The sequence below is a fragment of the Cervus elaphus genome, chromosome 8 (genome assembly GCF_910594005.1).
Source record: "Cervus elaphus chromosome 8, mCerEla1.1, whole genome shotgun sequence".
NCBI classification, from domain to species: domain Eukaryota; kingdom Metazoa; phylum Chordata; class Mammalia; order Artiodactyla; family Cervidae; genus Cervus; species Cervus elaphus.
Genome location: NC_057822.1, coordinates 18,538,891 through 18,561,008, shown reverse-complemented (window position 1 = coordinate 18,561,008; position 22,118 = coordinate 18,538,891). Strand labels below are relative to the sequence as shown.

Below are 22,118 nucleotides of genomic sequence, written 5' to 3'. Positions count from 1 at the left end.
ATCCCTCAATAAACTCCATAAGTTTGGATTAGTTGTTAATTTCAAATATATTTTTTTGCTCGAAATAGCTATCTACCTCTCTGCCCTCATTCCTGCTTTAAGTATAATAGTTCAATATGTCATGAACCTCTCAAAAGCCTCTGCCTTCTCTTTCAGGAAGTCTCCGTATTTGGCTCCACTATCTATTGAGGAAGCACATGTAGTAAGTTAATTTACTCTTTGAGGAAACATTGAATTATAACTATTGTAAATACTGCATTCAGCCACCCACCAGTCACTAGCAGAACTCTGTTATAAATGAAACTAATCTGCAGCTGGGTTTTCATCAGGAAAATTCACAAAAGCATATTTAACTTTAGAAGCTGTCAGATGAGGAAGTGGCTCAAAAATTAGAGAAACTCCTCTTCTCTCTTATATTGAAGCAGAAGAAGATTAAAAAGGGCCAACTGAGTGCAGAGAGAAAGTAATCTTGAAATATGTTTAAAGACAATTAGGATTTCACTCAAAACTTGTCTGTTGATTAATGTTTTATAGTTGTTCTTCATTATTTCCTTACTTCATTTAAAATCATTGGGTTAGTCCAAGTCAGGAATAAAAGGTTAATTTTAGTTGGACAAGACTAAAAATTTATATGGTTCATCCCACAATATTCTTTCTTTTCTTTTTCCTTTTCAGAAAATCTCTCCCCTAACTAACCATGCTTCTGACTTCTTTTTTCCATGTATAAATGAATCATATCGTAAAGCAGTGGAGTAAATCTAACTTTAATCTTTGTCCTCAAGATTTCTTTATCTATATAGATCCTTTGGAATTACATGTATCTTCAAATCACTATGGGCTTCCCTGGTGGCTCAGTGGTAAAGAATTTGCCTGCAATGCAGGAGATGCAGGTTTGATACCTGGGTTGGGAGATTCCCTGGAGGAGGAAATGGCAACCTACTCCAGTATTCTTGCCGAGAGAATCCCATGGACAGAGGAGCCCAACAGGCTACAGAAGAGACTTAGTTCTTCTGAAAAGACTTATCAAGTATGCAAGCCAATACATCAGTTTCTACAGAGAATGCTGAGAATTATCAGCATTATGTTGAATCAAATTGCTCCTGTAACAATACTGATTCTTCCAAATCATTTCTTTAGGGTTTCTTTAAGTTTCTGTCAGTAATATTTTACAGTTTCCAGGGTAAAGATGTAACACTTTTCTCTATATTTTCCTGAGGATTTGATGTTTTTCATGTTATAGTAAGTGGTTTTCTTTTTAAACATTCTTTCCCCAGTTGTATATTGATAGTATATAAATGCATGTTTTCTATTGATCTTATAGCCTACAACCTTATGAAATTTACTTCTGATAGTAGCTTGTTTGAAGAGTATTTTGGATTTTTTACATATATAATTATGTGGTCTGCAAATAGATACAGTTTACTTTATCTTTTATTCATTTTTATACCTAATATTTCTTTTACTTTATTTTTTATTGAAGTATAGTTGGCTTATAATGTTATATTAGTTTCTAGGGTATAGAAAAGCAATATTATATATTATATTATTATATAATTAATTATATTAATTCACAATATAATATTAATGTTATATTATGTTTGTTATTAACATATATATATCCCTTAAAATATTGTTAAATTGAATCTAGGAACATATAAAGGGAATAAACTTCACTTGGTCATAATATATACATATATTATATACATGTAGTAATATGTATAGTAGGTTATATTAGGAAGATACCCTGGAGAAGCAATTGGCAACCTGCTCCAGGGGATCTTCCCAACCTAGGGATTGAACACAGATCTCCTGCATTGCAGGCAGATTATGTACCATCTGAGCCCCTTGGGAAGTCCAAGAATACTGGAGGGAGTAGCCTATCCCTTCTCCAGGTCATATATTCAATTTAGCAATATTTTAAAGGGATTTTTCTATCTTAAATCAAAAGGTTGTTAGCCTGCAATGTTTTCTTCTTGTAATATTTTATCCAGTTTTTAGCATCAGAGTTATGCTAGCCTAATAGCTGTCTCTGAAAATGTTTACTAATGATATGTATTTTTTTTTCTTTAACAGAGTCAGTTGGGCCTGGAGCTTTCTTCAATGAATTATTTGGTTTTCTCAAACCAATATTTTGTTTTTTCATGTATTATCTACAACATATGAAAAAAGTGAAAAAAAGTGGAAGTGTTAGTCGCTCGGTGGTGTCTGACTTTTTGCGACCCCCATGGACTGTAGCCTGCCAGGCTCCTCTGTCCATGGGAGTCTCCAGGCAAAGAATACTGGAGTAGGTAGCCATTCCCTTCTCAAAGGTATCTTCCCTACCCAGGAACTGAACTGAGTCTCCTGTATTGCAGGCAGATTAACGCCTGAGTCACCAGAATTTAATTTTTCCATTTCATATTCTATTAGTTTTGAAAAGTGAATACAATGAATTTGCTCATTTCATCTAATTGTTGAGTTTATTGGGAAAAGTTTGTTAATAATAGCTCCTCGTTTCCTTTTATGGAGAAGGAAATGGCACCCCACTCCAGTATTCTTGCCTGGAGAATCCCAGGGATAGGGAAGCCTGGTGGGCTGCCGTCTATGGGGTCGCAGAGTGGGACACAACTGAAGCAACTTATCAGCAACAGCAGCAGTTTCCTTTTAAATATGTACAATCTATAGTGAGGTCCATCTTTCAATATAGACAAATAAATATTTACATTGTCACTCCCTCTTCCTTGATCACTCATACTGTATCATTAATATTTTCAAAGAATCAACTTTTGTTTTCATAGTTGTTTTTAATTTTCTCAACTGTCATATTTATTTTAATTTAGTTGATTTTTGTTTTTATCATTATTCCCTTTCTACTTATAGAACTTAAGTGTCTCTTTTTATAGCTCCATGGTGTATTTAGAAAATAAGATCACTGATTTTAGATTTATACACTTTATCATATATGCACTAAAAACCATAAACTTCCCACTAAATATGGATCTAACTGTATCCAGCAAATTTTGACATGTGTTTTCATTATCATCCATTTAAAATGTTTTTTAAGTTTCTCTTAGAATTTCTTCTTTGGCCTGTGGACTATTTAGAAGTGTGTTTTTAAATTTCCAAATACTTAGAAATTTTCTAGTTATCTTTTAGATTCAGTTTCATTGGTCTTAGAATATATATCAACATGTTTTCAATTCTTTGAAATTTGAAGCCTGCTTTATGAGCCAGCTTAAGTTTACTTTGGTGACTGTTCCATGAGCAAGTGAAAAGACTGTGTATCCTGGATATAAAGCATTCTCTTCATGTCAGTTAGATCAATTCAGTTAAAAATTTTGTTCAGATTCTTATGGACATTTACCTATCAATTACTGAGATATGAGTGTTTCATGTAGAATTTTCACATATCTCCTTTAGTTCTGTCAATTACTGACTCATTTTTTATAAATATGTGTCATTCAATACATACATATTCAGAATTTTTATATTTTCTTGTTGAAGTTCCCTTTCATCATTATGAGTAACCTTTTTATGATAGTGTTGCTTATCTTTAAGTCTGTTTGCCTGATATTAAAATAGTTTCACCAGCTTTCTTATGATTAGTGTTTCCACAATATATAGCCTTCTTTCATAATTTTACATTCAGTGTATATGTCTTTACATTTAAAATGTCTCTGCTTTAAAAAGCATATATTTGGGTATTTTCTAATCTATCTCTTAAATCTATGCCTTCAAATTGGAGTGTTTATTTTATTTACATTTAACATGTTTACTAGAAGAGCTGAGTTACAATTTACCACCTTACTAATTTTGTCAATGATGGCTGAGGAAGCCTTCCTCAGCAATCAGTGCAAAGAAATAGGGGAAAATGATAGAATGGGAAAGTCTAGAGATAGCTTGAAGAAAATTGGAGATACCAAGGGAACATTTCACGCAAAGATGGGCATAATAAAGGACAGAAATGATATGGATCTAACAGAAGCAGATGATATTAAGAGGTGGCAAGAATACACTGAAGAACTATACAAAAAAGATCTTCACGACCCAGATAATCATGATGGTGTGATCATCAACCAGGAGCCAGACATCCTGGAATGTGAAGTCAAGTGGGCCTTAGGAAGCATCACTACGAACAAAGCTAGTGGAGGTGATAGAATTCCAGTCGAGGTATTTCAAATCCTAACAGATGATGCTGTGAAAGTGCTTCACTCAATATGCCAGCAAATTTGGAAAACAGCAGTGGCCACAGGACTGGAAAAGGTCAGTTTTCAGTCCAACCCCAAAGAAAGGTAATCCCAAAGAATGTTCAAACTACCGCACAATTGCATTCATCTCACACGCTAGCAAAGGAATGCTCAAAATTCCCCAATCCAGGTTTCAACAGTATGTGAACCATGAACTTCCAGATGCTCAAGCTGGATTTAGAAAAGGCAGAGGAGCCAGAGATCAAATTGCCAACATCTGTTGGGTCATCAAAAAAGCAAGAGTGTCAGAAAAACATCTACTTTTGCTTTATTGACTATGCCAAAGCCTTTGACTGTGTGGACCACAACAGACTCTAGAAAATTCTTAAAGAGGTGGGAATAGCAGACCACCTGACCTGCCTCTTGAGAAACCTGTATGCAGGTCAGGAAGCAACAATTAGAACTGGACATGGAACAACAGACTGGTTCCAAATTGGGAGAGGAGTATGTCAAGGCTGTATATTGTCACCCTGCTTATTTAACTTACACTCAGAGTAGATCCTGAGAAATGCCTGATGGATGAAGCACAAGCTGGAATCAAGATTGCTGGGAGAAATATCAACAAAAAATATGCAGATGACACCACCCTTATGACAGAAAGTGAGAACTACTAAAGAGCCTCTTGATGAAAGTTAAAGAGGAGGGAGTGAAAAAGTTGGCTTAAATCTCAACATTCAGGAAACTAAGATCATGGCATCTGATCCCATCACTTCATGTCAAATAGATGGGGAAACAATGGAAACAGTGACAGACTTTATTTTGGGGGGCTCCAAAATCACTGCAGATGGTGATTGCAGCCATGAAATTAAAAGACGGTTGCTCCTTGGAAGAAAAGTTATGACCAACCTAGACAGCATATTGAAAAGCAGAGACATTAGTTTACCAACAAAGGTCCTAAAAGCTATGGTTTTTCCAGTATTCATGTATGGATGTGAGAGTTGGACCATAAAGAAAGCTGAGTGCCAAAAAATTGCTGCTTTTTTTTTTTAGGTTTTCTTTTTTTTTTTCATTTATTTTTATTAGTTGGAGGCTAATTACTTTACAATATTGTAGTGGTTTTTGTCATACACTGACATGAATCAGCCATGGATTTACATGTATTCCCCATCCCGATCCCCACCTCCCACCTCCCTCTCCACCCGATTCCTCTGGGTCTTCCCAGTGCACCAGGCCAGAGCACTTTGAACTGTGGTGTTGGAGAAGACTCTTCAGAGTCCCTTGAACTGCAAGGAGATCAAACCAGTCCATCCTAAAGGAAATCAGTCCTGAATATTCATTGGAAGGACTGATGCTGAAGCTGTAACTCCAATACTTTGGTCACCTGATGCGAAGAACTGACTCATTTGAAAAGACCCTGATGCTGGGAAAGATTGAAGGCAGGGCTCTGAAGACCAGCGAGCAGCATGGAGGTCCGCGGCGAGTCCCAGTCCGGCCCGAGCTGTTCGTCGTCCGCCCGGGATGGCTCTGGGGTCTCGGTCTCCAAGGAGTTGCTGATGGCGGGGAACGGCGGCCGCGGAGGTATACGGGACAGGTTGCTCATCAACCCCAAGCCTAATTCCAGAAAGAATTCTACTCTTCAAACAGTTCGGATAGAGAGGAGTCCCTGACGTGACCTTGTTTGAGATGAATCAGTCTCATTCGAAAGAAGAGGACAGTTCGGAAGAGAATTCACAAGACAGTTCAGAGGAAAGTTCAGAATCTGAGGATGAAGGTGACAGCACCTCTTCTGAAGGTGAAGTCACCATAGATAATATTAAGCTTCCTCATTCAGAAGGCGGAAAAGGCAAGATAGAGGTTCTGGACGGCTCTGCTAGTGAAAACAAAGAAAAACAGGAAAATAAGTGATCTGAGAAACAGGTGATAGATGCCTGCTAATTCTATGGAAAAGAGTGTGACTCACTACTTGTTTTGCATTTCAGATACTATGGTGCTTTTTTGCAATATTGAATGTACTTTGTTTCTTGAAGAAACAGAAGCTGGCTTTTAAAGAGCTAGAAGAGATAGCATTTGGGGATCCTCTCAGAGCACACTGTATTTGATTTCATGCTAAAGAGATTGTGTTTAGAAAGCTTAATTTTATGTATAGTAATGAGTGAGTTTGTTGGCATTCTTCTTCATAGCATAGACTTCAGAAATCTCAAACTTATTTTAAGGTAAAAATACATATCACCTGTTCGTTTTTACTTTAAATTGTCCACTTGGATAAAACAAACTAGGTTGGTTTTTATTTTTTAAGTTATTATAAAATCAGATTTATTTATTACCATCAAAATGGGGTCAATGAGGGAGAAATCTTTTAAAGAAGTGTTTTACGAAGAAAATAATTACTTACATTTAGCCACCCTCAGACATACCTACTTTCATTAAAAAAAAAATTCCTTTCCAGTTTGAGCTGGAAAACTGGTGTTCTGTGGTTTAATCACTGTCGATGACTCTGCAGCCCCTTATTACATACTAGTATGTAGAATTTTTATATTTCTCCCTTGCCATGGCTGTCTCATACAATACAACTAGGTGTTCAGTACAGTTAAAGAAGTCATCTAAGTTCAGTTCTCTGAATTGTATGTAGAATTTACTTTTTTAGTTTTGTTTTTTCTTTTTCTCATAAAGCAGTGTTTTTGTTTGTTTCAACTATTGAAATTATTCCTCACAGTTGCCCAGTTTTGAAATCTGTTCATCATAGAGAATAGGGACACCCCAGGAAAAATAGGGCACAGTACATAAAAAGATAGTACTTGGTTTTCCCTTTCAAAAGGCAAAATGATCCTACTTTGGAGTCTCCTTTCTGCCTTATTCTTGACCTTATTAAACTTGTGTGGGATCTTATTTGCCATGGAACTGGCTTTGCTCAGGATGTAAACTAGAGAATTTAAAGGAATGTCTCCAAGTGCATTGAGCTGATGGAACTTTGTTCCCTAATGTTTTAGGGTTTTTTTTTTAAACTGTTTTTTTTCTTACTCCTCACCTTATCCTTGTGAATACTCTGAAGATAATTCTCAAGGTTCTTTCTGGTATTTCCCATTGGAAATTGGAACCCGGACTGTGCCTTAAAAGTGTGCAGAGTGAACAGATCTGGAAACCAGATTTCTCAGCTAGAAAAGATACTATGTTGTACCTTGTAGCACCAAACACAGCTGTGATGAATTATTGGTGTAAATATTTATTTAAATAAATTAACAAATATTTAAATAACAAAAAAAAAAAAAAAAGATTGAAGGCAGGAGGAAAAGGGGATGGCCGAGGATGAGATGGTTGGATGGCATCACTGTTTCAATGGACATGAGTTTGAGTAAACTCTGGCAGTGGTGATGGACAGGGAGGCCTGGAGAGCTGCAGACCATGGGGTTGCAAAGAGTTGGACACGACTGAGCAACTGAACTGAACTGAATTTGGTCATTACCTTTCACGTTAATTCTCTGTTCTTTTCTTCCTTCTTTCCTCTGTGTTTTAGATTAATTCTGTATTTCTTCATTATTGGCCTTTTAGCTTTACAACTCTGGATAGTTCTAATGATTCCTCTGCAGATTGCAATGCACATTTTAGGTTATCACATTTTACCTTGAAAATTATAGCAACTGTTTTTATTTAAGAACTCAGAACATTCTGCTGTCACTGTCATATATTTTACTCCTGTATCTTTTTTTTAACTCCACAGCATTTTATTATTTTGCCTTTAAACAATCAATGGTCTATTTTACATTTTAACTACCAACCTCCACCATTTCTGGTGCTCTTTGTTTCTTCCTGGAGATTCATGTTTTCCTTTGGTATCATTTACCTTCACCCTGATTATCTTCCCTTAGTATTTCTTATAATACAGACATGTTAGTAACAAATTCTTCTAGATTGTTAGCCTGAAATGTTTCTCTTTTGCCTTCACTATGAACCCCTTTTTAGTTGTGAAATTAACAGTTCATGATTTTGTTTTTAATTTTGTACTGTCTTTTGCTTTCTGTTATTTCTGTTGAGAAACCAGCTGCCATTCTTATTGTTGTTCATCTGAACATGGTGTCACTTCTTATTCTCAAAGATTTTAGATTTTTTTTTCCCTTGGCTTTCAGCAATTTTGCTTTAATGTATCTCTTTATATTTACCCTGACTTTCTATTGACCTATCTCGACTTCCTGGTCCTTTCCTCTGCTCTGCAAAATCATATAAAATCTATCCAATGATTTCTTCATTTCATATGCTTTAATTTTCAGTTCTGGAATTTCTGCTTGGTTTAATACTAGATATTTGCTTCTCTGGTGAAATTCTCCTCCTGTTCATCCATGTTCTCCATCTTTACTCTACATGTTTTAACCACTTTGCAATAACTACTTTAAATTCCTTATCTGTTTATTCCAAAATCAAGGTAATCCATGAGTCAGCCTCTTGATATGGGTCACATTTCCCTGCTTATTTGCAAAACTCCTAATTTTTCTCATGTATGTCACATATTTTGTATAAAGAAACAGTATAGACTAAAGTATGTTTTTGCTATGTTTTTCCTGAGAGAATTAATACTTTTCTCTGATGGGCAACAAGGGTAAAGGTTGATCATTTAGGTATAATTTGGGGCCAAAACCATAATTATTTTCAATTTGGTTTCAAATGAGATTACAGTCATCCCTCAGCATGTGTGAGGAGATTGCTTCCACCATTGCTGTGTCTACCAAAATCCAGGAATTTCAGACCCTTTATATAAAATTGCATAGCACAGTAAGCCCTCTGTATCCACAGCTTCCACATTCACAATAGGAAGGACAAACTGTATGTAAATCTCTCTTTGTCTTTTAGCCCAACTCCTGGATTTTCCTTATTGCTTTCTGAAGGGTTCATTTCTTTAATCTTATTAGAACTTGAGCTGGGAGGAAATAGGTTAGTTTCAGTTCACCTCTAGATTAAATTTCAGTCTTGTGTGTGAGGCAGTATCTCCTTTTGCTCTGCTGATAATTGTCCACTGGGAAATCAACAAGATTCTCAGAGCATGAGAACTTTACGAATTTATTTTGGCACTTGAGCTTCTCCAGGCTACTATTGCACCAGGTCATGCTGTCAATCAAACTTTAACTCATTTCTCTTTGCCCAGAAAAATCTCTCTGTTTAGGTATCTCCCTAGCTTCTGCCAGTACCAAGACTAGGCAACGGTGCCATGTATGAAGGTGGCTACCATTCTTTACTCTTTTCAGGAAGGCTTTTCTCTACCTGGAATTTAGTTCATGTAGACTTCTAGTTATCCATTGTACTTTGGTGGCTTTTTAAAACTATATAATTTTTCGTTTATTTGTTATTTTCTTGCTATTGTAATGGAAGTGATATTCATTCTGTCTTAAATGGAAGTGGAATCCACTGTTGTTTTTATTACTGAAAGAGATAATATCTACATATTGGAAGATATAACTTCTGTGAAGGAGCTATAAAACAAAGTGGATGAGGCTGCCAAGGAGGGAATATAGAGAGCAATATACATATTATCTTTAAGAAATGTCTGTATGAGTGCAATGAAAAATCATCAGTGTTAACAAAATAATGGAATGGATTAGGGAAAAAATTTCAGCATAAGCATAAGTTAAAAACTGACAAACTTGTTGGGAGAGTATTTTCACTACAAAAGAATAGGTAAGAGAATAGACACCTGATAATTAATAGGGAAGCATAGAGAATCTTCAGAAATATTTTCACCAACTAAACTTTGAGGAGTTGCCAATGTTTTGTCTCAAAGGGTCAAAATTATCTTCCTCCAATGTCTTTTGTTTATCTTGAAAAATGAACATTCCAACAGTTACAGGCTAAATTGTGTTCTCCAAAATTCGCATTCTGATATCACAACCTCTGATACTACAGATGGTGACTGTATTTGAAGATACTCTTTAAAGAGAAGAATAAGTTGAAATGAGGTATTTAGAGTGGGCCATCCTCAATCTGACTTGTATCTTATATAAGAAGAGGACATTTAGAGAGATACCAGGAATGCACACACAGAGAAGGAAGACCATGTGAGGGCGCTGTGAGAAGGTGGCCACCTGCTAGCCAACAGGGAGACCTCAGAAGAAAATAAACCTGCTTACACCTTGCTCAGCTTCCTTTACAGTTCAACTCTCACATCCATACATGACTACTCGAAAAACCACAGCTTTGACTAGATGGATCTTTGTTGGCAAACTAATGTCTCTGCTTTTTAATATGCTGTCTAGGTTGGTCATAGCTTTTCTTCCAAGGAGCAAGCATCTTTTAAATTCATGGCCACAGTCACCATCTGCAGTGATTTTGGAGCCCTCAAAAATAAAGTCTGTCACTGTTTCCATTGTTCCCCCATCTATTTGCCATGAAGTGATGGGGCCAGATGCCATGATCTTAGTTTTCTGAATGTTGAGTTTAAGTCAACTTTTTCACTCTCCTCTTTCATTTTCATCAAGAGGCTCTTTAGTTCTTCCCTTTTGAACTGTGGTTCCAACTGTGTTGGAAAAGACTCTTGAGAGTCCCTTGGACTTCAAGGAGATCCAACCAGTCCATCCTAAAGGAAATCAGTCCTGAATATTCATTGGAAGGACTGATGCTGAAGCTGAAACTCCAGTACTTTGGCTACCTGATGCGAAGAACTGACTCATTGGAAAAGACCCTGATGCTGGGAAAGATTGAAGGCAGGAGGAGAAGGGGACAATAGAGGATAAGATAGTTGGATGGCATCACCAACTCTTTGGACATGAGTTTCAGTAAGCTCTGGGAGTTGGTGATGGACAGGAAAGCCTGGCGTGCTGAAGTCCATGGTGTCGCAAAGAGCTGGACACGACTGAGCAACTGAACTGAAAACACCTTGCTCATGGACTTTCACCCTTCAGAACTGTTAGAAAATATATTTCTGTTGTTCTAGCCTCCCAGCCTGTGGTGTTTGTAATGGCAGCCCTAGATAATTAATACACCAAAAAAAGAGCAAAAATCATCGTAGCCAATTTAATCTGAAACCACAGGAACTCCCTAATGAAAATTTCAAGGGTATTTACATAAAGAAATGGTGAAATCTCTAATTATCCTTTAACTTAGTGGGGAGACTAATTGCCACTTTTCTCCTGAGAACATGAAGTCTGCTGCTAATGGTGAAAAGAAAAAGAAAGTGAGTGTCAGCTTTGTCTCACACTTATCTGACCCAGACAAGGTGGCCCCAAGGCTGAGGGAAGGATAGCCAATATCATCTTTTAATCACAGGGGGCATAATTTGTGCTGGCTTCAGAATCAAGAATGTAAAAACATAGCCTTCTTGCAAATGAAAATAGTAGTTACAAGCCAACTGGGATCAAGCATGGCTTTATGCTTTCTACCATTGTATGCACAAACTAAAGACAAAACATGTTTGTACAGACAAGTGAAAACTGTCCCACAATACATAATCAACACATTCAAGTAAAATTATACATTATCTAATATGTGACAAGTCCTATTTCATCATGTCAGCTGTAACCATGATTTCTCTTTAAAGTTTTCATTTTATCTATTTTAGAAACTACTTTGAAAGGCTGAAGGAAAAGAAAGGTATTTAGATAAACCATACTGCCCCATAATTGCATCATTTATCTTGAGTAAACCAAGAATTCAAAAAATACATATTTAAATTTTTGTAACCTAAATATAACTTTGAAATTTAATTTTGGTTTACTTATAAAGGATTTCCTTTCATACGAGAAACTTGCATATCCTTTTTGTGTCTAGTATTTTTAGTTTACATTGTTATAACATATAAAGTTCAGTATGTGGTTATCAATATAAATGAGATATACACCTATCTTTTGTATTTGTATCTTACATTTTGAATGCATATTAAAAAGTAGGAACAATAATCTCCATTACATTATCTTTTACCCATATCAAATTCTCCATAGATATTAATTAATATATTCAATTAAATTAATGCTTTTTTAATTGATTAACTCTACTGTTTTCAGTTTTAAGGGGTAAGGATTCAGTTACATATCAAGGATTTCATTTCTGCTACTAGGCCTTAGTGGAATTTATACCACATAGTAAAATTCCATCTTCTTTTGTCTAGGACAGTTTCAAGGTATAGTGGAAATAATGAACTGGAAACTCAACAAATCTGGGCTTGAATCACCTCTCTTCATTTTACCAGCTTAGAAACCTTGAATAAGTTAGATAATTTCACTGGGCCTGTTTCCCCACTTTTAATATGGAGATAATAATATTTACAAGGTCATTTTGACATTATGCATAGTGATGAACTCATGATTCTTGCCCAATAAATGTATTTTCTTCCTGGTTCCTCACACTCTGGGGTTCAGCCATTCAAAACATTCCCTGTTTGTTTTGCCTTTCATATGATCTTAATTCATTCTTTTTTTTTTTTAACTTTTTTGGTACAGAAAACTCAATAATGTACACTTAGCTCAATTTGAAGGCCAGTTCTTTGGCCTTTGCCTCTTCTAGCTTGGCAATGCAAGCCACCAACTTTGGACCCCGGATGTTGCTTCCCCAGTGATGGCGGATTTCATCATATCTGTAATTGTAATTGGTCCTAATAGCTTCCATCAGCTTAGCCTGAGGTTCTTAGTCTGCCAGGTTAACTCATGTGAAGTTGACAATGGTGTAATTCTTTCATGTGGACTGGACACTCCAACATGGCTTTCCCTTTGCTAATGAGATAGGGAACTCCCATCTTACGATACAGGGCAGGCAGGAAGACCCCCAACTCAGTGGGATCCACATCACTTGCAATCACCTCCAGTGGAAACTTTTGGTCTCCACCAATGTGGTGACAGCATTAACCACTGCCGGAAGGGTAAGTGGCCTTTTTGTGGGGATATCCCCTTTGCCTGCAGCTATCATCTCACCCTGAGCTAACAACCTTTGCTTCTTCTCTTACTTCATGTCTGATCTGTACTAGTGAGACATTAATCAGTTGAGTAACTGTTTGGGAGTCCAAGTGAAGTGAAGTCGCTCAGTTATGTCCAACTCTTTGTGACCCCATGGGCTGTAGCCTACCAGGCTCCTCCATCCACGGGATTTTCCAGGCAATAGTACTGGAGCGGGTTGCCATTTCCTTGTCCAGGGGATCTTACCGACCCAGGGATTGAACCTGAGTCTCCCGCATTGCAGGCAGATGCTTTAACATCTGAGCCACCATGGAAGTCCTTGGGAGTCCAAGGCCTGGATGAACTGGTTAAGCAAGAGAGGCATTTTCAGCAACTTATAGAGACTGACTCTCTGACCTTGCAATCAGATGTAGTGAATTCATTTGACAAAGATGGTGATGTCCCTTTTGGTCTGATATTCTGTCCTGACTCAGATGGTAAAAGATCTGCATACAATGCAGGAGACCCGGGTTCCATCTCCAATCCACTCCAGTATTCTAGTATGGAGAATTCCATGGAAAGAGGAGCCTGTCAAGCTACAGTTCATGGGATCGCAAAGAATCAGACACAACTGAGCGACTAACACTTTCTGTCCTGAGAAGTACAACACTGTGAGTGATGGACAAGTTCCTTGTCATGTTTGTGTTAAGAACCACACAGGAAGGTACATCTGTATTAGCGATTTGAAGTGAAATGAAGTGAAGTAAAAGCCGCTCAGTTATGTCTAACTCTTTGTGACCCCATGGATTATATAGTCCATGGATTCTCCAGGCCAGAATACTGGAATGGGTAGCCTTTCCCTTCTTCAGGAGATCCTTAGTTTAAAATGCCATTACCATTCTTAATTATTCTTACATTTCTTAGATTGAAAAAATTCCAAAGGATTTTTGAAAGCTATGTCAAACACACACTTACCAACTTATATTTGCACCTCAAAGTACAGGCAGACCTACTTTTATTGGACTTTGCTTTATTGCACTTTTCAAATGGTGCATTTTTCCAACACAAATTGAAGGTTTGCGGCAAGCCTGCATGGAGCAAGTCTATCAGTGCCTTTTGTTGTTGTTTAGTTGCTCAGTCATGTCTGACTCTTTGTGATCCCGTGGACTGCAACATGCCAGGCTTCCCTGTCCTTCAACATCTCCTGGAGCTTGCTCAAACTCATGTCCATTGAGTCGGTGATGTCATCCAGCCATCTCATCCTCTGTTGTCCCCTTCTCCTCCTGCCTTCAATCTTTCCCGGCATCAGAGTCTTTTCCAGTGAGTCAGTTATTCACATCAGGAGGTCAAACTATTGGAGCTTAAGCCTCAGCATCAATCCCTCCAATGAATATTCAGGATTGAATCCTTTAGGATTGACTGGTTTGGTCTCCTTGCAGTCGAAGGTACTCTCAAGAGTCCTCTCCAACACCACAGTTCAAAAGCAGCTGTTCTTCAGCACTCAGTCTTCTTTATGTTCCAACTCCCACATCTGTACATGACTCCTGGAAGCACCATAGCTTTGACTAGACGGATGTTTGTTGACAAAGTAATGTCTTTGTTTTTCAATACGCTGTCTAGGTTTGTCATAGATTTTTTCCCAAGGGGCAAGCGTCTTTTAATTTCAGGCCTGCAATCCCAGTCCACAGTGATTTTGGAGCCTAAGAAAAGAAAGTCCGTCGCTGTTTCCCTTGTTTCCCTATCTATTTCCCATGATCTTCACCATGATCTATTTGCCATGATCTTCATTGTTTGAATGTTGAGTTTTAAGCCAGCTTTTTAGCTCTCCTTTTTCACCTTCAACAAGAGGCTCTTTAGCTCCTCTTCACTTTCTTCCATTAGGGTGGTGTCACCTGCATATCTGAGATTATTGATATTTCTCCTGGCAGTCTTGATTCCAACTTGTGCTTCATCCAGCCTGGCATTTCACATGATATACTCTGGATAGAAGTTAAACAAGCAGGATGACAATATCCAGCCTTGACATACTCCTTTCCCGATTTGGAACCAGTCTGTTGTTCCATGTCCAGTTCTAACTGTTGCTTATTGACCTGCATACCATTTTCTCAGGAGGCAGATAAGGTGGTATGGTATTCCCATCTGTAAGAATTTTCCACAGTTTGTTGTGACCCACACAGTCAAAAGCTTTAGAAGTGCAGTCAATGAAGCAGAAGTAGATGTTTTTCTGGAATTCTCTTGCTTTTTCTATGATCCAACAGATGTTGTCAATTTGATCCCTGGTTCCTCTGCCTTTTCTAAATTCAGCTTGAACATCTGGAATTTCTTGGTTCACATACTGTTGAAGTCTGGCTTGGACAATTCTGATGGATCTTTGAAAACTATGTCACATACACACTTCCCTACTTAGATCTGCACCTCAAAGTACAGGCAAACCTCTTTTTTTGCACTTCGCTTTATTGCAGTTTGCAGATGGTGGTTTTTTTTTTTTTTTTTAGACAAATTGAAGTTTTGTGGCAATGCTGCATGGAGCAAGTCTATCAGTGCATTTTATTCAGCAGCATTTGCTCATCTTTTATTTCTGTGTCACACAGTGGTAATTCTCACTTATTTCAATCTTTTTCATTGTTATTATATTCTATGATTTTCTAGATAGGAAAGTAAATTTGTAGAAAGAATCAAGAATTGAATGACTTTAGGCTCCTCAATAACAACAGAAGGAACAACAAAACAATGAAATCATGACTCTACAATGCCAAAGAAAATTCCAACTGTGTATTCTATACTCAAGCTATCTATCACCTGCCAGGGAAGTTTAAAGGATATTTTCTTAATGCAAGCTCCCAACACATTTACTCCCATTGAATTCTTGCTAAAGGGGCTACTGGAAGATGATTTCTGTCTTAAGAGGGAGCAGACCAAGAAAAGGAGATGATGAGAAATTCATAACAGAAAAGATACTACCCAGGAGAGAAGTGAGAAAAGTCTTCAAAATAGTGGGGGATGGAGATCTCAGGGAGATGACTGTACTCCAGATGTAGACATCCCTGGACCAATGTGACATAGGAAACAGACATGAGGAGGGCTATCACCCCATGTCCTTTGTGGTGATCCCATCTTTAATCTGATCAAATTACTGGAGGATATGCTCCAGACAAAGTGAGTAAACCAAGAAAGTTGGAAGGCCTACCAGAAAACAGAGAATCAAACACTAGATTAGCAAATGCCAAGGACAATAATTCAGAGAAGAAGGAACACAAAGACAGCGTGAAGAAAACTTGGAGCAAAACTGGCCCAGAGAGAACAAAGAAGTCTTTGGAAGAGAAAAGGGCTGGGTAGATCAGTTGATCTTATTGACCTTTTGAAAAGTTGTCCAGTGGAGCTATTAGGAGGTCTGAAGAATTAGCAAAAAGCACAATAGCCAAAATCAAAGCAATTATTTCAGTCTCAACAAAGACAGAAACTAAAGAAGGAAAACATCATAGACCACTGGATGTTCAACTGTGCAAAGGCATCAAAGAAGCACTGGATATTCATGTAACTAAAAACTATCAATCTATTCAGTCAGTTCAATCACTCAGTCATGTCCAACTCTTTGTAACCAAATGGACTGCAGCACACCAGGGTTTCCTGTCCATCAACAACTCCAGAGCTTGCTCAAATTCATGTCCATCAAGTGATGGACATCCAACCATCTCATCCTCTGTCGTCCCCTTCTCCTCCTGCCTTCAATCTTTCCCAGCATTAGGGTCTTTTCCAGTGAGTCAGTTCTTCACATCAGGTGGCCAAAGTATTGGAGTTTCAGCTTCAGCATCAGTTCTTCCAATGAATATTCAGGACTGATTTCCTTTAGGATGGACTGGTTTGACTCCTTGTAGTCCTAGGGACTCTCAAGAGTCTTCTCCAACACCACAGTTCAAAAGCATCAATTCTTTGGCACTCAGCTTTCTTTATAGTCTAACTAGCACATCCATACATGATTACTGGAAAAAGCATAGCTTTGACTAGATGAACCTTTGTTGGCAAAGTAATGTCTCTGCTTTCTAATATGCTGTCTAGGTTGGTCATAGTTTTTCTTCCAAGGGGCAAACATCTTTTAATTTTATGGCTGAAGTCACCATCTGCTGTGATTTTGAAGCCCAAAAAAATAACATCTGTCACTGTTTCCATTGCTTCCCCATCTACTTGCCATGAAGTGATGGGGCCAGATGCCGTGAGTTTAGCTTTCTGAATGTTGAGTTTTAACCAAACTTTTTCACTCTCCTCTTTCACTTTCATCAAGAGGCTCTTTAGTTCCTAATTTTTCCATAAGGATAGTGCCATCTGTGTATGTGAAGTTATTGATATGTCTCCAGGCAATCTTGATTCCGCTTGTGCTTCATCCAGACCAGTATTTTGCATAATGTCCTCTGCATATTAGTTAAATAAATAGAGTGACAATATACAACCTTGACATACTCCTCTCCCGACTTGGAGCCAGTCTGTTGTTCTATGTCCAGTTCTAACTGTTACATCTTGACCTGCATACAGATTTCTCAGGAGGCAGGTCAGGTGGTCTGCTATTCCCACCTCTTTAAGAATTTTCCAAAGTTCATTTTGATCTACACAGTCAAAAGCTTTGACATAGTCAATAAGGCAGAAGTAGATGTTTTTCTGGAAATCCTGCTGTATTTGATGATCCAATGGATGTTGGCAACTTGATCTCTGGTTCCTCTGCTTTTTCTAAAACCGGCTTGAACATCTGGAATTTCATAGTTTATGTACTGTTGAAGGCTGGCTTGGAGAATTTTGAACATTCCTTTGCTAGCGTGTGAGATGAGTGCAATTGTGCAGTAGTTTGAACATTATTTGGCATTGCTTTTCTTTGGGATTGAAATGGAAACTGACATTTTCCAGTCCTGTGGTCACTGCTGCGTTTTCCAAATTTGCTGGCATATTGAGTGCAGCACTTTCACATCATCATCTTTTAGGATTTGAAATAGCTAAATTGGAATTCCATCACTCCACTAGCTTTGTTTGTAGGGATGCTTCCTAAGGCCCACTGACTTCACATTCCAGGATGTCTGGCTCTAGGTGGGTGATCACATCATCGTGGTTATCTGGGTCATGAAGATCTGTTTTATATAGCTCTTCTGTGTATTCTTGCCACCTCTTCTTAATATCTTCTGCTTCTGTTAGGTCCATACCATTTCTGTCCTTTATTGTGCCCATCTTTGCATGACATGTTCCCTTGGTATCACTAATTTTCATCAGGAGATCTCTAATCTTTCCCGTCCTATTTTTTTCCTCTATTTCTTTGAATTGATCACGGAGGAAAGCTTTCTTATCTCTCCATGATATTCTTTGGAACTCTGCAATCAATTAGGAAGGAACAAAAGAGCCTCTTGATGAAAGTGTTGGCTTAAAGCTCAACATTTAGAAAACTAAGATCATGGCATCCAGTCCCATCACTTCATGGCAAATAGATGGGGAAACAGTGGAAACAGTGGCTGACTTTATTTTTCTGGGCTCCAAAATCACTACAGATGGTGACTGCAGCCATGAAATTAAAAGACGCTTACTCCTTGGAAGGAAGTTATGACCAACCTAGACAACATGTTAAAAAGAAGAGACATTACTTTGCCAACAAAGGTTCATCTAGTCAAAGCTATGGTTTTTCCAGTGATCATGTATGGATGTCAGAGTTGGACCATAAAGAAAGCTGAGTACCGAAGAATTGACGCTTTTGAACTGTGGTGTTGGAGAAGACTCTTGAGAGTCCCTTGAACTGCAAGGAGATCCAACCAGTCCTTCTTTAAGAGATCAGTCCTGGGCGTTCATTGGAAGGACTGATGCTGAAGCTGAAACTCCAATACTTTGGCCACCTGATGCGAAGAGCTGACTCTTTTGAAAAGACCCTGATGCTGGGAAAGATTGAGGGCATGAGGAGAAGGGGACGACAGAGGATGAGATGGTTGGATGGCATCACCAACTCGATGGACATGGGTTTGAGTGGACTCTGGGAGTTGGTGACGGACAGAGAGGCCTGGCTTGCTGTGGCTCATGGGGTCACAAAGAGTCAGACTGAGTGACTGAACTAAACTGAAAGAGATGCAGGAGTGTGGTGGCAATGTAAAAGCACTAGCATAAAAGGAAATCAATATGAGATTCCATGCACATATGATCTAGAGGGACATCTCCATATTCCAACAGAGAGTGAAAGAGAGGGACTTTAGGCAGTAAGGAGAGAGAAAGAAAGGAGAACTTGGAGCTGGCAGGCATGATATCCTCACCTTGAACGTAAACTTTACAGAGCCTCAATGTCTGACAAGGCTGTTCTGTGCCTTTGAGGGATCCAAATGAAAAGAACTCTCCATAATCACAACTGAACACAAAGAAGACATGAGTGTTGTTCAAGCCAGAAAATGACCAAACTTCCTGCTTCCTGCTTAGTATAAGTCACTGCTGTCTCTTTATCAATCAACTTTAGCTTCACTCTAGTCTCCCTTTCTTCAAGATAAAATTTATGATGATAGCCATAGAATCACCCATGCTTGCCAACAGCATCCAATCCAGAGCAAAGACCCACTTCCTTAAACCTTACCTCAAATCATCTAATACAAGCTCAAATCCTATATGTTTAATTAACACCTTCTTACTGGAACTTCCCACAGTTCCCCATGGTGTGGGAGTCTCCATCAACACAATAAATACCAACTCTATCAACCACAAATGCATTCCTGGTAGTCTTTGTTGGGCGAGCACTTATTTATAGAAGGTATGGGGAGGAAAACCACCAGGTTTTGCTAAAATTCTTTAATTCTTTTGGACATGTTAAAATTCATGTGCATGCCACTTGATAAAATACAAGTTAAATTTTAAAAGCTTGTCACACATTACTTCTCAAGGTGGGAAAGCATGTGCATATGCTGACTGATTGGAGGCAGAGAGGCTGTAATTGTTTTAAGAGATTTCATCTTAAGCAGAGGGCTTCTCTGATAGCTCATTTGGTAAAGAATCCGCCTGCAATGCAGGAGATCCCGGTTCAATTCCTGGCTCGGGAAGATCCACTGAAGAAGGGAAAAGCTATTCACTCTAGTACTCTGGCCTGGAGAATTCCACAGACTGTATAGTCCACGGGGCCACAAAGAGTTGGACACGACTGAGTGACTTCCACTTTCATCTTAAGCAGAAGGCCCAAAATTTCCAGTGATGCTGAAAATAACTGAAATGATGACAATCCTCCCTGATCCATAAGGGCAACCGTTTTAGACTCTGGGTTTGGTCAGCAGTAATAGAGGTTGGTTTGTACGGGAATTGAAACAGAATCCCTTTCAATTGTTTTACTTGCGAAGAGAAATATGACTACAGCTATTCCACAAAATTTAGCTCACTGCTTAAAGTAAATTGGCACATATTTATTCACTAGTGATCCATGACCCAAGTCTCCTGCATTGCAGGTAGATTCTTTACCGAGCTACAAGCGAAGCTCATGAACGTGAAGTACACACTTCAAAAGCATAATTTCAGATGTCAATCATTTTGACTTACGAAAGATGGATACATTAAAAAATTTCTAGTATGTGGCACTTTTGGTTGATCTCAAATTCAAGCTTGCTTCTAAAAAAAATCCATTTACTCCTGTGGCTAACGTTAATGGTTTCTTTTAATTACAGATTCTGATTCTTGGAGGTCATTAGCATGGTTGATAAATTATGGACCGGAAACAGAGACACCCAGCAACATAATCATAAATCAAATAATCCCTAAAAGGCTTTGTACTATAGAGGCACATAAGTCAAACCAAAAGTCACAATTTTAAAATCTGCCCTGAGTGTCATAAACAGACTTTAAGGGGAAAATCCCAAACATTAACTTAAATCATCAGTTTCAATAACTTTCAACACATTGTCAAGGCTGTTTTATTTATAACCCCCACCCATGTCCCCTACATCCCCAGAATATTTAGAAGCAAATACAAGACACCATATCATTTCATCTGTAAGCATTTAGGAAAACACCTATAGAAAGATAAGAGCAATTCTTTTTAAATCATGAACATATCATTTTCAAACATAAAATTACTGTCAATAAGCTTGTAACATCCTCAAATAGTCAGTGTTCAAATTTCCCCCAAATATCTTATAAATATTGTCACATGAATGTTTTTACAGTTCATACTTTTGAATTCAGATTTAAAAAAATTAACAAAACTTTCACACATGGCATTTGGTCAATATGTCTTATAAGTCTCTTATAGTTCTATCAGTTTCTCCCTCTTTCTTTGTCGTGCTTGCAATTTATTATTTGAGGACACCAAGTTTTTGTCTTATAGAATTCCAAAGCTCTGGATTTTACTGTTTGAATCCGTGTTTTGTTTTGTTTAAATATTGTCATCACACACTTCTCCAAGACATTTTTAAAAGATTAAAATTAATCAGTGAGTTCAGGTATGATAAGCTTGATTCATCCATTATAAAAATTTCTATCTAATAAATGCCGGAGATAGTGTGAAAAAAAGGAAACCCTTATATTGTTGGTGGGATTGTAAATTCGTGTAGCCTCTATGGAAAATAGTCCCTGTTGGTCATCTGCCTTATACATAGTAGTATGCATGTGTTCATCCAAAGCTCCTGATTTATCCCTCCCCCTGATGTTTCCCTTTTCATAACCATAAGTTTGCTTTTGATATCTGTAAGTCTGTTTCCGTTTTGTAAATAAGGTCATAAGTATCTTTTTCTTTAAATTAGATTTCATGTATAAGTGGTATCATATGATATTTGTTTTTCTTTAACTTACATCTCTTATTATGATAATCTCTAGGTGCATCCATGTTGTGCAAGTGGCATTAATTTATTCTTTTGATGGATGACTAATATTCTGTTGTATATATACCACATCTTTATTCGTTCATCTGTCAGTGAACATCTAGGTTGTTTCCACGACTTGGTTATGTAAATAGTGTTGCAATGAACATTGGGATGTATGCATCCTTTCAAATTATGTTTTGTTTTTTTTCCTGAAAATATGCCCAGGAGTGGGATTTTTGGGCTGTATGGTAAGTCTATTTTTAGTTTTTTAAGGAACCTCTGTACTGTTTACCTAATATGTACCTACTCTATAGCATAGGGAA

At 37.8% G+C, this 22,118-nt stretch overlaps 2 pseudogenes; one reads left to right on the top strand and one right to left on the bottom strand.

Annotated features, from left to right (window-relative positions):
• Positions 1–5,612: 5,612 nt before the first annotated feature.
• Positions 5,613–7,418, top strand: LOC122698913 (annotated as a pseudogene).
• Positions 7,419–12,599: 5,181 nt separating this feature from the next.
• Positions 12,600–13,109, bottom strand: LOC122698187 (annotated as a pseudogene).
• Positions 13,110–22,118: the final 9,009 nt, after the last annotated feature.